The sequence below is a fragment of the Macaca nemestrina genome, chromosome 6, assembly GCF_043159975.1.
Source record: "Macaca nemestrina isolate mMacNem1 chromosome 6, mMacNem.hap1, whole genome shotgun sequence".
Classification (NCBI taxonomy): domain Eukaryota; kingdom Metazoa; phylum Chordata; class Mammalia; order Primates; family Cercopithecidae; genus Macaca; species Macaca nemestrina.
Genome location: NC_092130.1, coordinates 2,436,884 through 2,452,563, shown reverse-complemented (window position 1 = coordinate 2,452,563; position 15,680 = coordinate 2,436,884). Strand labels below are relative to the sequence as shown.

The 15,680-nt window shown below is 53.7% G+C and overlaps 1 protein-coding gene across 2 annotated transcripts in view; it reads right to left on the bottom strand.

Annotated features, from left to right (window-relative positions):
* Window positions 1-15,680, bottom strand: part of LOC105484013 (ADAM metallopeptidase with thrombospondin type 1 motif 2) — a 235,700-nt gene that overhangs the window by 209,336 nt on the left and 10,684 nt on the right. The gene's annotated exons all lie outside the window — the stretch shown is intronic.

The following is a 15,680-nucleotide window of genomic DNA, read 5'->3' as shown; positions in this document are numbered from 1 at the left end:
GTCTTCCAGGAAGGTCAGACCCCAACCCAAAAACCACAGGCCTGGGCCACAAGCAGAGCGGGTCCCCAGGCCAGAAAGCCCCTTCCACCATGCACGCTGGGCAAGGGGCATGTGTGCCATTAGGAACACACCTGAGCACTGTTTCTCTCCCGTCTTCCTCCAGCTGAGGATTTCACATGGCTCTGTTGTGACTGTGGGTTCCCAACAGTTATTCCCGCAACACACACGCCCCCCCACACATGCACGTGCACTCACGCACGCCCACATGCAGCATGCACTCACATACAAAGGTCCACATATGCATCACATGCACCACGTGTGCACTCACATGCAGGCATCACACAGGCACCGTGCAGACACTTGCACGCACGCATCACTCACGTATGTGCCTCCCCCGTGCCACATGCATCACACACACATGTCCACACGTGTGCACTGCACACACAAGTACACACATGCACCAGAAAAATGCCCCATACATGTGCATCACAGACATTACCACACATACACATGTGCATCATTCATGCATGTGCATCACATGCAGGTGTCACATGTACAGGCATGCAGTGCACACACACATGCATCAAACACATGCATATTACATACATACGCCCACATGTGCACACATGCATGACACACACTCACCCATGCCTCTCATTTGCGCACATGCATCACACTGACATGCTCGTGCATCCTCCACACACATGCACTCACTCACACCCTGCTTTTGCACCCAGCCTCACTGCCTGCTTGCTGACGTTCCCAGGTCTTGCCACTATCTGAAAAGGTATTTATTTGACCTCTTGCTTATTGTATGTCTCCACCACCTCATCCCACCCCTCCCAGCCCTCCCCATCCACACTCATCCAGTAGAATAGAGGCTCCTCCCCTCTGCTGAGGCAAGCTGTCACCCTCTTTCACCCAGAAACCACACAAACATGCGTGCAGACTGGACTCAGCCTTCACGAGCCTCTCCCAGGCCCAGCAGTCATCACGCCTGGCTCCCCAGTGCCCACACCCAGGTCCCCGCTGGCCAGCACATTCATACCCAGCCTGCCACATCTCTGGCCTGGCCCAGAGAATGCCTGGTCCCAGACTCCTAATGGAGGAAGACTGCCCTGCCTCATCTCAAGGCTGGCTTCTCTGCATTCAGGCCACTCCTGCTGCCCAGCCTGAGGGCTCCTGGAGCAGCCGGTGATCAGTCAACCTCCTCAGCCTCATGCTTGCCTTGCAGAGCCAGCCGACTCCCAGGAGAGCTGTAGAGGCTGGTCAGCAGCCTCACCGTCCCTGCCCTGCCCGGTGAGGGAAGGGAGGCCACAGAGGAAATTCCCTCCTGCTCCATGTCTGTCTCGCATCCTTCTCTCTTCTGCTGCGCTCCTGGGCAGCAGCTCCCTCCTCCAGCCTTCCAAGGCTCCCAGTCCTGGCCCCAGCCACTTCCTCCGGAACCCTAAGCTTGCCTAGAGTCCACCCTCCTCCTCCTTCTTTTTTTTTTTTTTTTTTTTTTTTGAGACGGAGTCTCGCTCTGTTGCCCAGGCTGCTGGAGTGCAGTGGTGCGATCTCAGCTCACTGCAAGCTCCACCTCCCGGGTTCACGCCATTCTCCTGCCTCAGCCTCCCGAGTAGCTGGGACTACAGGTGCCCACCACCACACCCAGCTAATTTTTTTTGTATTTTTAGTAGAGACAGGGTTTCACCACGTTAGCCAGGATGGTCTCGATCTCCTGACCTTGTGATCCGCCTGCCTTGGCCTCCCACAGTGCTGGGATTACAGGTGTGAGCCACCACTCCCAGCCCACCTCCTCCTGATAGCACAGCCCCTGTGTCACTCAGAAACCACCTCTCATCCCCGCGTCACCAGCAGGGAAGGAGGGCACATGACCCAGCCTAGGCCAGGGAGAATACGTTGTCATCTGACTGCATGAACACAGATCAGTGATGAGGACTTGCCACAAGGTAGTCCATCAAGCGAAATCCAGGCACTATTGCTGGACTTGTTGGAAAGGAAAAGCTGTCTCCCCTGGGTGGCTGTCCTGTGAGGAGGTGATGCGGCAGCTGCCTGCATCCATTTTTCTGCCTCAGAGAAGGGTAGGCCTGAGAGTGAAACTGACATAGGGGAGAGCAAAGCCAAGGGTTGGAGAATGTGGGGGGAAAAAAACAAAAACGAAAATGTATTTGGGCACCTGGATCCAGCCATACCTGAAGCTAAATAGCTCTAGATATTTTTCATCTTGCAGATTAACCAATAAGTTTTTTTCTCTTTTTTCTGAAGCCACTTTTACTTGGATTTCCAACACTTGAGGAATAACACCTGACTAACACACTCTTTCTCTTCTATAGCTTCAAACTCTCCCTGCCTCCTGGATCCTTGTCCTCAGTCCATGAGCAAACTCAAGCCACCTAAAATCCTCTGTGCGAGAGGCAGGGCCACACACACATCTACACAAGTGCGCACATAAACACTGCACACATATGTGGATACTCACATCTAAGACTGCACATCCTCTCCAACTGATGTCTGCCCCACCACAGCACGTGTGCCATGTGCACCAGCTCCCCTCCACTCCCTTGCCTCTCACTGGCCCCCCACCTGTCAGTCTAGCTTCCACCAACTCCCCACACTCCTGCCCCTGATCCTGCAAAGCCCCCTCTTGGCTGCTGGGCCTGGGGCCCCCTGCCATCCCAATTCCCTGAACCCCCTCCTCTTGAATCTCTCTCATCCTTTAGCACATGGGCAGCGCCGCTCCTAAGACCCCATTGCCTCCTCCACTTGTCTGCACATGGTGGGGGGCCAAGGAGCACTTCCTCCTCCTTCTGCCTCCCTCTTCCTTTGGTGCCCACCCACCCTAGGACGTGGAATCCACAGCCCTCCATACAGAGTGCTCCCAACCCGAACTCTACCCAGACCTTGCCCCTGCACCTAAGACCTGCATTTCCAGCTGCCAGACTCCTTCCAAGAGACAGCCCCAGTGACACACCCTCTCTCCAAGCAACCCTTCCTCCCTACCACCCCTCTGCCCAAGTCAACAGCTGGGGAGTGCCCCTCCTCAGCCTCTCCCTCAGCCCCCAGGCCCACAGACCCAAGTGCCTGGAGATCCTGGCCTCTCCGTATTCCCTGAGTAGATTATGCTGCCTCTGTTGAAAGATGTTCTGGCAGAACACGGGATGATCCAGAAATATTTCCATTATATGTGGCATGAACAGAGGCAGATCACAAAGAGAAGGTACAATACGACCCTTTTGTCATTAAGTGGGTTTACACATACGTGCAGGGACGTGGGAAACACACGGAAATGTTGAATGCTAATGGCATTGCAAGGATTTCCATGTTCTCCTTTTGGCTTATTTTTGCATTCTCTTTTATATGAAGGCACATACGACACTTTTTAACTTAAAGACAGAACAAAACGTTGCCAGCCATTGTAAGCCACCCCAGGACTGCCGGTGCTAGGAATGCTAAACTCTCATGGGACCCAGCGCAGGTGGGGAGAGGAGCTGAGGACGCACCCCCGGCCTGTGTCTTCTTTGAATTAGTCCTCACGGGGCCATCTCAAGGCGGAGACTCTGAAAGTGCAGAGAAGTGAAGTAGCCTCCCCACGGTCACACAGGAGGGAGTGCAGGGTCCAGTTCTCCCTCCCCCGCCCAGGTCCGCGCCACAGGCTCTGATCCATGCCCTCCCTTGAGGGCAACCCCTGAAGCCATGCTGGGTCCTCCCGCAGGCCCTGAAATAGAGCTTCACTGCCACATCAGACACCGGGAGATGCGAGGAGGCCGTGAGCCAATTCCAGATGACTTGTCAAGGCCACGCCAGCCACCGAGTCAGGGAAGCCTCTGGCTGCCTCTGTAATACAAGCACCAGGACTGCAGGCCCCTCTGGAAGGGCACTAGACGAGAGCCTTGGCAGCTCCGCAGGCAGGTGGAGCCCAGGCCGGGTGGGGCAGAAACCCAAATGTGGCAATGCAGGCTGGACAGGAAGAGGCCTCTCAGGGCCGCGGCTCCCTCACTCCGGGCCTGACAGTACCGTGGGGAGTTGATCTCCCACACACAAGCTGGCGCCAGACCCCTAACTGCAGGTGTCCCTGAGGAGAGGTGCCCGGCAAGGCCTCTCCTGGGAGGGGACACTCCCCTCCTGAGCGCGGTGCGGAGGCAGGGCCGTGCCCAGCATGGGTGCGTGAGGACTGGATCCTGCCTGCAGACGGGACAGGCGGGAGGCAGGACTTGAGCTGCCTACGACTGAGGCCACTCCAGAGCCAAGACTGACAGTCTCTACAAAACCAAGGAGCCCTCACCAGCCCCATGGCCGGCAGGGGCTGCACAGGAAGTGACCGAGGCCTGGTGCCCTCCAGAGGCAAGCACCAGCCGAGCCAGTGTCAGGGAGCAGAGCTGCACACTGATGGAAAACCCATCCCCGGTCCCCCTTCTGACAGCCCTTTGGCTGCCTTCCCTCCTAGGTAGCTGCGAAGGGAAATGGCCTGGCAGAAGGAAAGACAGTGGGGCCCCAGGGGCAGCAGTCCAGGAGGGCCTGGGCCCCCCGCCCTCCAGCTGTAGGACTCCCAAGCTAAAGACAGAGAGAATACTTGGGGGAGGAGAAGGAAGCAGATTCCAGGCTTCGTGGCAGGTGTCAGCATGGCTGAGGGCAGGCAGAACAGCCACCAGCTTGATCTGGACATCTGGTCCTGCCACAGGCCACAGCACTCACCAGGGTCCACTGGGGCCTGTCACGGCCCTGTGGGAGCTCCCTGGAGCATTCTTAACCTGGGCTCCATGCACTGGGAAGAGAGAACACTTCAACTTCATCTTCACTAACTGCAAACTGAAAGCTGCCATTCCCTTCAGCTCTGGAGAGAGGCAGCAACCCCCAGACTTGGCAGCACCTGTGCCCATCAGGACAGAAACCACAGGCTTCGGTACCTGTCAGCACCACTGCCGCAGATCAGACCAAATGGTGTTTACGCTCAGCCCAACTTAAATGATAGACGCTGCAAGATGTACTCCTCGGCCTTGTTATTTAATGCATTAATTAAAAGCACACGGAAAAGTTTTACATGAATGTTCACGGCAGCATTATTCACAAGAGCTAAAGGATGGAAACAGCCCAATCCATCAACCGACGAGTGGATTTAAACACTGCGGTACATCCATACAGTGGCATCCTATCTTTCCATACAAAGTAACGAAGCTCTGATGCGTGCTGCAACCCACATGAACCTTGAAAACATCACGCTGAGTGAAACAAGCCAGACACGAAGGGCAAATACCGTGTGATTCCATTTCTACCAATGAAATGCCCAGAACAGGCAAATCTATAGAGGCAGAAGGCAGGTCAGTGGTTGCCTAGGCCTGGGAGGACGGGGTAATTGGGGGTTACTAAAGGGTCTGGGGTTTCTTTTCAGAGTCTTGAACGTGATCTAAAATTGTGGTGATGGTTGCACCATTCTGTGAATGTACTAAAGCCATTCATTGAATTTGACGCTACAACCTGAGGCGGTGAGAACTGGCTATAAGTCGGTAAAATATATAGTATGTGAATTATATCTCAATAACATTATTACCAAAATTTTTAAAGATATAATAATGAATAAAAAATTTAAAAGCATGTGTATGTTGACAGCTTTCTTTCTTTCCTTCTTTTTTTTTTTTTTTTTTTTTTTGAGACAGAGTGTCACTCTGTAGCCCCAACTGGAGTGCAGTGGCGTGATCTCCACTCACTGCAAGCTCCACCTCCGGGGTTCAAGCGATTCTCGTGCCTCAGCCTCCCGAGTAGCTGGGACTACAGATGCCCGCCACCTCGCCCGGCTAGTTCTTTGTATTTTAGTAGAGGCAGGGTTTCACCATGTTGCCCAGGGTGGTCTCAAACTCCTGAGCTCAGGCCAACCTCCTGCCTTGGCCTCCCAAAGTGCTGGGATTACAGGCGTGAGCCATCACGACCGGCCAATAGCTCTATTTCAATCGGATTTATTCCCTGTGTATTTTGTAGTGTGCACTAAAAACATTATTTTGATCAGGGGTCCATGGGCCTCACCAGGCTGGCAGGAGGGCTCAGGACACGGAACAACCGTGCCAGCCACCATGGCGGAGGACAGGAAGGCTTCCTCCTGGAAGAGGCGTGAGGAGTTGGCCAGGTCTACGGGGCTTCCAGTACTTCAGGTAAAAGCCCAGAGGTCCTCAGGGACGCCCCACTGTCCGCTCTGCTAATGCGAGCCCATGAGGCTGAAGGAGTCTCCGCTTCCCCAGCCACCCAGTCACATCCCTGATGTATACTAGGCCCTGGTTCCTTCAAGTCCTTAGGTCATTTTCAGATTCAACTTCAGCCAAGACAGTGGTCCCCTCCTGCACCTGCCACAGGCACTGTTTCCAACGTGGGCAGAGTTGACAGTTGATGGGTATGTGTGATCTTTCGGAGCCCCTGCCCCAGGCCCACAGGATGCATGGGAAGGTGGATACGGTGGGTACAGTAAGCAGGAAATGATGATGGTCAGGAGGGGCCTTGAATGCTGGTCTTGGGGGCCTGTGCTTTACCCTCCAAGTGGAGGAGCCGTGGGCAGCATTTTGGGTAGGGCACGGAAGGGAGGCTGTGTGCTTATCATGGGCAGCTGGAAGGGAGCGGGAGAAACAGGAGGCAGGAAGAAGACAGGGCAGATGACCTGGAGACAGAAGGCAATGGGGACCCACAGCTCCTCCAGACAACAGCAGCCTGGCTTTCCTCTGGGGCCCATCCTCTCCCCGACCCACTCCCAGAGGGTCAGAGGACAGACGCCAGCCCTGGAGCCACAGCGGTCCTGTGACCAGGCCTGGCCAGCCAACGTCCCGCTCCGCTGCCCTGGCCATAGTGATTTGCCTGAAGCATGTGACCCAACCTGAGCCAGTGAGAACTGGCCACTGGGCTCTCCCAGAAACCCTCGGGGAAGCTAGGCCTCTCTGCCGGGCGCCAGGTGCACTGCCCAGGCAGGGCTCACGGGGAGGGCGGCCGAGCTGAAACTGTGCGGGAGGCCTGGGCCGCCGCCCTGAGTCCTGCATTCCCCCTTTGGCCCCAGCTGCTTCGGCCCCGGTTTTCTGTCACTTGCAGTCACAGAAGTGTGGACCTGGGAACGGCCTGTGGGAGGGACAGGGGCACAGGCGCCGGCTGCACAGGTGTGGACGGGCGGACAGAAGCGAGGCCAGCCGCCTCTGGACCACACCCTCCGGATTCGCTGCCAAAGGAGAACGGCCAGGCGGCCAGGTCCTCCCAGCGGAGGGGTGCGGAGGAAGGGACCAGGGCGCTCCCCGAACAAAGGCTGCCTCTCCGTCCTGCACATCCTCTCACCACACTGGCCTCCGTTTCCCTTCTTGGGGCCCGCCCGCCAACAAGACTCTTCTCCCATTCCAGACTGGAAATCTTTCCCACATCTTGACTAATTGTGTTCAGGTGGGAAGGATTTGGTGGAGAAATGGCGTGTGTGTGTGTGTGTGTGTGTGTGTGTGTGTGTGTGTGTGTGTATGTGTCCACCCCCAGCCGGGCAGCTGCCCCAGGAATGCTGTATTGGCAGGAAGGGCTAGAGGACCCTTGGCCTCCGTCATGTCCCGAGGGGCTCTCGGTGATGTCAGCGGCTCCTGGCCTCTTCCAGTAAACATCTGTTCTCCTTATTCTGACCCAGGAATTCCATTTCAGAACTGTAACGGCCTCCGCTGGCAACACATCCCAGGCCGGTGATGCCTGGGGCAGGGAGAGCATCCTACCCCAGCCTGTGCCCCGCCCCTGGCCCCGCCTCCCCACTCCCATGCCGGCCCAAGCCCAGCCCACAGAGCTCTCAAAAGGGACAAAATCTGCACCTGGCTCCATGTGTTTCCAAGCGCTTTCACACTGTGGCTCCTCCTAGCAGCGCCATCAGGAAAATATCACCTTGTAGTAACAAAGGCTCTTCGCTGCTCTGTGCTGGCCGTGGGACTCACTTCATTTAACCCTCATGATAGCCCACCAGAGTGGTTACTGCCATCAGCTTTTACCTTTCACAGATGAGAGACAGGAGGCTCGCCCAGGGAGGGAAGGAGCAGGAACCAAGCCCACGTGATGGAGCGAGATCACGTCTGACTCCGGCGCACGGGGCCTTGCATGGGGCTGATGGCCAAAAGCTGAAGTCATGGGAAGGAGAGGGAGAGAGGGAGGAAGAACTGACCGGTTCCAAAGCCCAGCAGCACTCATCTCAAGATCAGAGAAACTCTCAGGTGCCTACACAGGGAATGAATGTGAGTGAAGCCCACCCGGGTAATGACAGGGAGCAGCAGAGACTCCCAAGGCACCTGGAACTGTGGGACCCTTCTAGAAGGTTCCATCCTTGCTCCACTCTAGCCCTCCAGCACATAGGCCCTGCAGATTTCCTGGTTCTCAAGAGAAACTGGAAATCTTGAGCTTTGTGAGAAATTTTCAAACTCTGGGGAAGCCAAACAAAACTCATCTGTGGGTGGACATGGCACACGGCCCGCCGGCTTGCAAACCCCGCCCTGCACAACGGGAACACTGAAGTTCAGAAAATTATCTCATTGTTAAGGGTAAGGCAGGGACTCCAAACGGGGCTCCTAAGTCCAGATTCCTAGAGTTTCCAGGTTGTACCACTGGATCTACTTGCCAGCCTTCTCCTGAAAGTGTCTCACCGAACCACATCCCCCATAGAAACTGGGGCAACTTTCAAAGACCGCAGTTTTCCTGCCAGCCTGCAAACAATCCTGTGCATGGCTGGTGCCCTGCTCCCCAACCACAGGGGACACCTAACAGGCCACGAGGAGCTGAGAGAGGCTCCTTGACTGAAAGGGAAGGTCAGTCGCCACCACTCGTCCCCATAAAACCACAACATGGGCATATCCTGTGTTCGAAGCTCTACTTGATGCAAGAGAGCAGGGAAAGGAAAGCCGTGCCACCGTGGGGAAACGGACATGGGAGATCCATTCAGGCCAGCGTTTGTCCACTTTGGGTCTACCACCACCGCGTTCACAGAAGCAGCAGCACCTGGTTCTCAATTACCTCAGAAGTGGGGCTAGATGCTCTGAAAACACGGGTGTAGCTCCCACACAAAATTACTAAAGACATAAAACGAACACATATTGAAAAAGAAGAGACAACATTATGAACTGCAGAAAATAACGACACACTTAGAGAATCCTCACCCCCAAAAACATCTACAAAAAGGGAACCAAATAGTAACAAGGAAGTTCATGAAAAGTCTAGATGCAAAATAAATACAGAGACTCATAGACCTGGGAATGCAAGCATGGGAAACATCCAAGCAAGAGATTTAGTTTTGCTTTCTTTTTTTTTTTTTTTTTTTTTTTTTTTTTTTTTTTTTGAGACAGAGTCTCCCTCTGTCGCCCAGGCTGGAGTGCAGTGGCGCGATCTCGGCTCACTGCAAGCTCCGCCTCCTGGGTTCACGCCATTCTCCTGCCTCAGCCTCCCCAGTAGCTGGGACTACAGGCGCCCGCCACCACGCCCGGCTAATTTTTGTGTGTTTTTAGTAGAGACAGGGTTTCACTGTGTTAGCCAGGATGGTCTCGATCTCCTGACCTCATGATCCGCCTGCCTCGGCCTCCCAAAGTGCTGGGATTACAGGCGTGAGGAACCGCGCCTGGTAAGAGATTTATTTTAAAAGGACTTTTTGTGATTATCTGTGGTTCATATTTGTAAGACATGGGAAGACGCAAGTCATTGAGAGCAAAGGATCAGAAGCAGGGGCTGTTGCCAGGGAGGGCACGCCTTGAGGACAGCAAAGCTGGGGCTGGGGTTTGCCAGGTCAGCCAAGGTTGTCAAATGGTTCGCTGCAGCTCTGCACATGCAGGTATAATTTGCACTAATGTGTCATTTTTAACTCTGTTTCCTCCCTGCGAATAAAGATGTCTGTCTAAATTCTGAGAATATCATTAGTCTGAAATAAGCAGGTCCCAGGTATTCCGAGTAAATAATCATCTACTGTATTATAAATTAAAAGTATTCCCAGATATCTATAACAGTCTGCGGTAAAATATAACGGAAAAGACCCTATTCACAATGGCAATAAAATTCTAAGTCTCTTAGTAATAAACCTACTGGGCTATATTTTTAAAGATCTGAATCAATGTTCTTATTTCCATGAGAAAATTAAACATCTTAAAGATGCCATTCATTTGTTCAGCAAAGATTTGTTGAGGGCCTGCTGCGAAGGGGACACTCTTTGAGGCATTTTTTTTTAAACTTCATGATGGTGAAACTTGCCCTATCAGATATCGGAATGTATTGTCAACCAACAGCAATTAAAGACCCCTGGACTGGTGCAAAAGAAAAACAGAAAGGGTAGAAATAAACCCATCGCCTCCACGAACTTCATAATGATGGAACATACATCCCAAAGTCAAGAAGAGTGAATCAGCAAATGAATGGTGTTGAGACAACAGCGTGGTGATTCAGAAAAGAACAAACACTTAAAACCAACACCTTAGACAGTATAAGAAACACATTTCATTTGAATTAAAGGAGTTCAACATTTAAAACTCAAGTCAGGGAAAAAGCAAAACATATAATGGAGTACTTCTTTGAAAGGCTGATAATTTTCTACAGCCTGAGTAACCAGAAGAAAGCAACAAGAGAGGCCGGACAGAGCTGACCGAAGAAAGGAAACGCCAGCCCGGTAGAATGAAAAAGGAAGTTCTGCAAATATAAACCCACCCAAGCTAACAGCGGGTTAATGACCAGCCCCAGTGAGAACCAAGCAGCTTCAGAGGAGGAAAGTTGGAGGCAGTAACCACCAGCCATTAAAGAAACCAGTTTCAACAATAACACAATGGCCTGGTGCCCACCAAGGGTCCCAGGCCAGCCCCGCCCCAGAGGACTACTGCAGGCCTTGGGGAGCCAGGTGGGCACCTGCGGGCAGGTTGGGGGAAGGCTGTGAGGACTCTGAGCCCCCAGAGACTATCAGTACAGGCTGACACCAAGACAGAGACGGCCTACATCTACCCACCCCATACAATGCCCAGTCCTGGACCAGCCATCCCCGGCCCCAGAGGCCACAGTGTGACCACAGCCGAGACTGCCCCAGCCAGGGCCACCTGCAATGTCCAGCAGCCTCCCTGCAACTGCCCTGGCTTTGGTTCTTAATGTCCCTAGTCCCAAGGATGCAGAAGCTCCCCAAAGAGAAGAATGCAGGAACTCTGGCAACCTTGACTGTGGAGGCAGACACCTGACACATATTTCCCCTCCCCCAGTGCCCAAGATCTCCACCCAGCGCTGGGCACCCTCCAACCTCCACTCCATTCACTCCCAGACAGAGCAAAGGCTGGCCTCATTGACCCCCTTGCCCAGGTGCCCTCGAGCAGGATACCACCTGCACAACCTTCACCAGTGGCTCTGCTCGTCGGACCACCCTCCCCAGTGAGGACGCAGCCCATGAGAGACAGGGCACCCCAAGAGGAAGGACAGCCCAAAGGCCAAGCCACCCTATCTGAGGTAGGGGATGCTCTGGCAGGGCAGGGACTCAGCTTTGACCTTGTTTGCTGGAAAATGCACCGAGAACTCAGTAGCAGGCCAAGGAGAGGAGAAATTAATCCCCCTTTTCAGCAATTCACCCTGCTTGTGCGGGTGGGGAGTTATCTGCACCTCTGAGGAGGCACAGATTTCATCTGGCGCTCCAGCTGCAGTGGAGGGAGCTGGGCTCTGTGGGCCCTGGGGTGGGTCACTCCCCATCGCTGTGCCCTGATTTCCTGCCAGCACATTGGGATGGGTCGTTGTTGGTTCCCAGAATGTACCTGTTGGCAACGGGGGCTTCTTGGTGGTGTCACAGGAGGTGACATGTAAACAGGAAGGTACAGGTGCAGAGTGCAGCTGACGATGAAGGGCCCCCAGCCAGGAAAGGTCCCCAGGAGTCCTGGCTGATGAAAGACTCTGGGAAAGAAAGGTAGGGAGAGGGAGAGGGCAGAAGGAGCAGGGAGGGGAGAGGGCATAAAGGGAGAATGGACGAAAAAGGAAAAAGGGATGAAGGAGAAGAGAAGGGAGGGGAGTGGGAAGAAGAGGAAAGAGAAAAGCAGAAGGGGGAAGAGAGAGGTGGGAAGGGGAGGAGAAGCTGGAGGGAGGGGAAGGGGAAGGAGGGAGGGGCTCCCAGCACCAGGACCCAGCACGACTGTCCTATGACAGTTGTCTCTGCAGCTGCATTTGGGGCTGTCCCCGAAACTCAGGCCTTCTCCCTGTCCCCGGGGCTGAGCCCTGGCCTGGGACCTCCCTTTGTTCTATCAGAGCCCCCAGGCTGGGTGAGGTCCACAGGGATCTGTTTTCACTCGCAATGCTTCTGACACCAAACACGTGGTTTCCCTCCCACCACCCAGTTCTCCAACCTCCAGATGCCAGCTGGGTGTCCCACAGTTCAGTGCAAAACTCACGCCAACTACCTGGGGTCAGCGTAGCCCTCAGGCTAAGGGCTCAGTCCCACAAGGCGGCCCCACTTGTGGTTGCAAGTGCCAGCTTCCCACCTGTGCTTCTGACCCAGCGGCTCTACATCGGGAGGGTCCCACAACTCCCTCCTCAGGCTCTGTAATTTGCTATTAGGTTGGTGCAAAAGTAATTGGGACCTTGGAATCAGACAGACATGTGTTCATCAATAGAACAGATCACAGAACTCAGGGAGGCACTTTACTTACTATTTCCAATTGATTATTAAAGACACAGCCCAGAAACAGCTGCATGGGAGGGACGGGCAGGGCAAGGTAACGGGAAGGGCAGCAGAGCCTCCACGCTGTCTCCGGGCACTCACCCTCCCAGCACCTCCGCGTGTTACCAACCCTAAGCTCTCCAAACCTTGTCATTCAGGAGTTTTCATGGAAGTTCCATGACTCCCATCCCCAGAGGTTGGGGAAGTGAGGCTGAATTCTCAACCCAGTAATCCAGAAACTCTTATATCAGGAACCAGGGGGCTTAGACCAAATATGACAATAAAAGGTGTTTCTATCACCCCTTAACACTCAGGAGATTACAAAGGTTTGAGGAGCTCTGAGGCAGGAGCCAGGGATGAACAGCAAATAAACATTTATAATTTCCCACTATCACAGGGTCTCAGACAGCACCTCAGCCTGTGACCCGACCTGCACTGCCCCAGAGGCCCAGACCTCAGCTCAGGGCCAGTGCGCTGGGATCAGCGGCCAGTGGTCAGCCGTCGTGCAGAGACGGGGGGGCAGAGGGGAGGGAGGGAGGTGATGGGAGGGGAAGGAAGAGAAGGAGAGGAGACCAGGAGCCTCCCAGGGCCTGGGCACCTGCCTGGGAGGGCACTGAGGAGCACCAAGGAGGATGCCTACCACTGCCCCCACCTTGCCCTGATCAGGTCTGCGGGATCAGTGCTCAACGCCCATGGAGCTCCAGGTGCCCGCCAAGTGTGGAGGGCCCTGCAGCAAAGGCCAGCTGCTGCCCTGGTATCCTGCCCACTTGCATGTGAGGACCCCTTCCTACCGTGTGGCCTTGGGCACGTCCCTGCAACGGGGGCTGCCTTCCTTCTGCCAGGGCTCTGAATTTCCGGGTGAGAGATCCGAGGGCAGAGGGCCAGGAGCCGACACCGCCAAGGCAGCTTCCCGCATCCCAGGCCTGGCCATCCCCACTGGATCGCTTCCTTCCACCTCAAGCCCTCCACGGAATTCCCTTTGACAGAGGCCAGCCAGCCTCATCCCCGGCTGCTCCCTCGCTGACACATGCCTTGGGAGGCTGATGGTATCTTAACTGGGGAAACGGAGGGTCACAGGCCAGCAAGAGAAGAGCCAGGCCCCAAGTGTGGTCTGGTCTGAGAGCCCTCACTCCCCATAGCCCTCTCTAGTGAGCAGCCGCCATGCTGTGCCAAAGACTCTCCTGCATAGCTTTTGACAAATACAGACCCCGGGGCGCGTGCAGGTTTGAGAAACCAGAATCTCTCAGGATGGGGCCTATGTACAGATGCTATTCAAAGCTCCTCAAATTCCATGCCCATCAGTGGGCAGGCAGATAGATCACACAATGGAGAAACTCTTCTGCAAGACAAGCCGCAGGCTTTTCCTTTGTTTTGTTTTGTTTTTGAGACGGAGTCTCACTCTGCCACCTGGCTGGAGTGCAATGGTGCGATCTCAGCTCACTGCAAGCTCCGCCTCCCGGGTTCAAGAGATTCTCCTGCCTCAGCCTCCCGAGTAGCTGGGACTACAGGTGCACGCCACCTCGCCCGGCTAATTTTTGTATTTTTCATGGAGATAGGGTTTCACCATGTTGGCCAGGCTGGTCTCAAACACCTGACCTCAAGTGATCCGCCCGCCTCAGCCTCCCAAAGTTACACAGGCGTGAGCCACCGTGCCCTGCCTACAGATTTATTCTAAGGAGGGGAATGTCTTTGCTTGGAAAAACACCTTCTAGAAGCACGTGGGATAACAGGTAACAGTGGGACTGGAAGAGCAGGGGCCTGTGCAGGCAGCGCCAGCACCTCAGAGCAGAGGGCAAAGTCCACCGTAAGACACAGGAGGAAAATGGAGGGGTTCCTCCAGAGAAACTGGACAGAGGGAGGGAGGCACCACTGGGAGGGGAGAAAGAGAAGCCGCAAATGAAAGTGGAAATTCCCCCACACATGGCCCAAAGGGCTTTCCAAGCACAGGGTCCTGTTCTCCCAGAAGCCACCTGCATGGTGGGAAGTGCTGGCTCCCCCACCTTCCACAGGAAAGCTCCCCTCCCTACGAGTGCTTCCCATGGGGCGTAAATGGGGACTGGGTTTCATTTCTGGCCCAGCAAAGTGGACAGCTGAGGCCCTGAGGCTGAGAACACAAAACCCCGGAATTGCAACACCTCCGGCTTTTGGAGGTGAGAGAAGGGAGCGTTAAGAGTTAAGACACATTTTATCCCGATTTCAGCTCCTTTACTGATAAAAATGGGATCTTAGGAAACAAGAATTCAGAGGATATTGCCTTCACATGAAATCCATCTTAATCCGCAAGCACGCGTTGTATTAAGCAGAGAAATACTGGGGGCGTTGCCGCTAAAGCCAGGCACGAACGAGGATGCACGCAGCCATGGCTGTGACTTCCCATCGCTCTGAAGGTTCCAGACGGTGCAGATTGGAGATGAGGAGCCAAAATTATCCGTGTTTACAGAGAGCACAACTGTATACCTAGAAAACCCAAGGGACTTCACAGATATATTAGAATTAATGAGTTCAATCAAGCTACTTGGTAAAAGATAGTTCTATAAAAATCAATAGCCTTCCTGCGTACCAACAACAGATGTAAAGTATTCAATTCGCAATGGCAAAGAGGAAAAAAAATCCTCAAAATAACCCTGATTTTTAAAAACGGATGACCTGTATAAAAATACATATATAATACTTTACGGAGCAACATCAAAGCAGAATGAAATAAACTGAACAATACACTGTTCCTGGTAAATACTGTAAATTACATCGGTTCCTTCTTTAATTAGTTTCTAAGTTTAATTTACTATCAATCAAATTCACAAGGGATTTTTCTACCCGACAAAACAATTCTAAAATTCATTTGAAAGAATAAACATGTGTGACCAGCCAAGAAAATTTTGCAAGAGAATACCAGCAAAGGGGGAAGTATCCAGCCAGATGTTCCAAAGCCACACAGTCCAACAGAAATAGAACTCGAGCTTTATATGTAGCCACGTTTAAAAAAAAAAAAAAAAAAGACACAGGTGAAATTAATTTCAGTAATATATTTTATTTAACCCAGTATGCC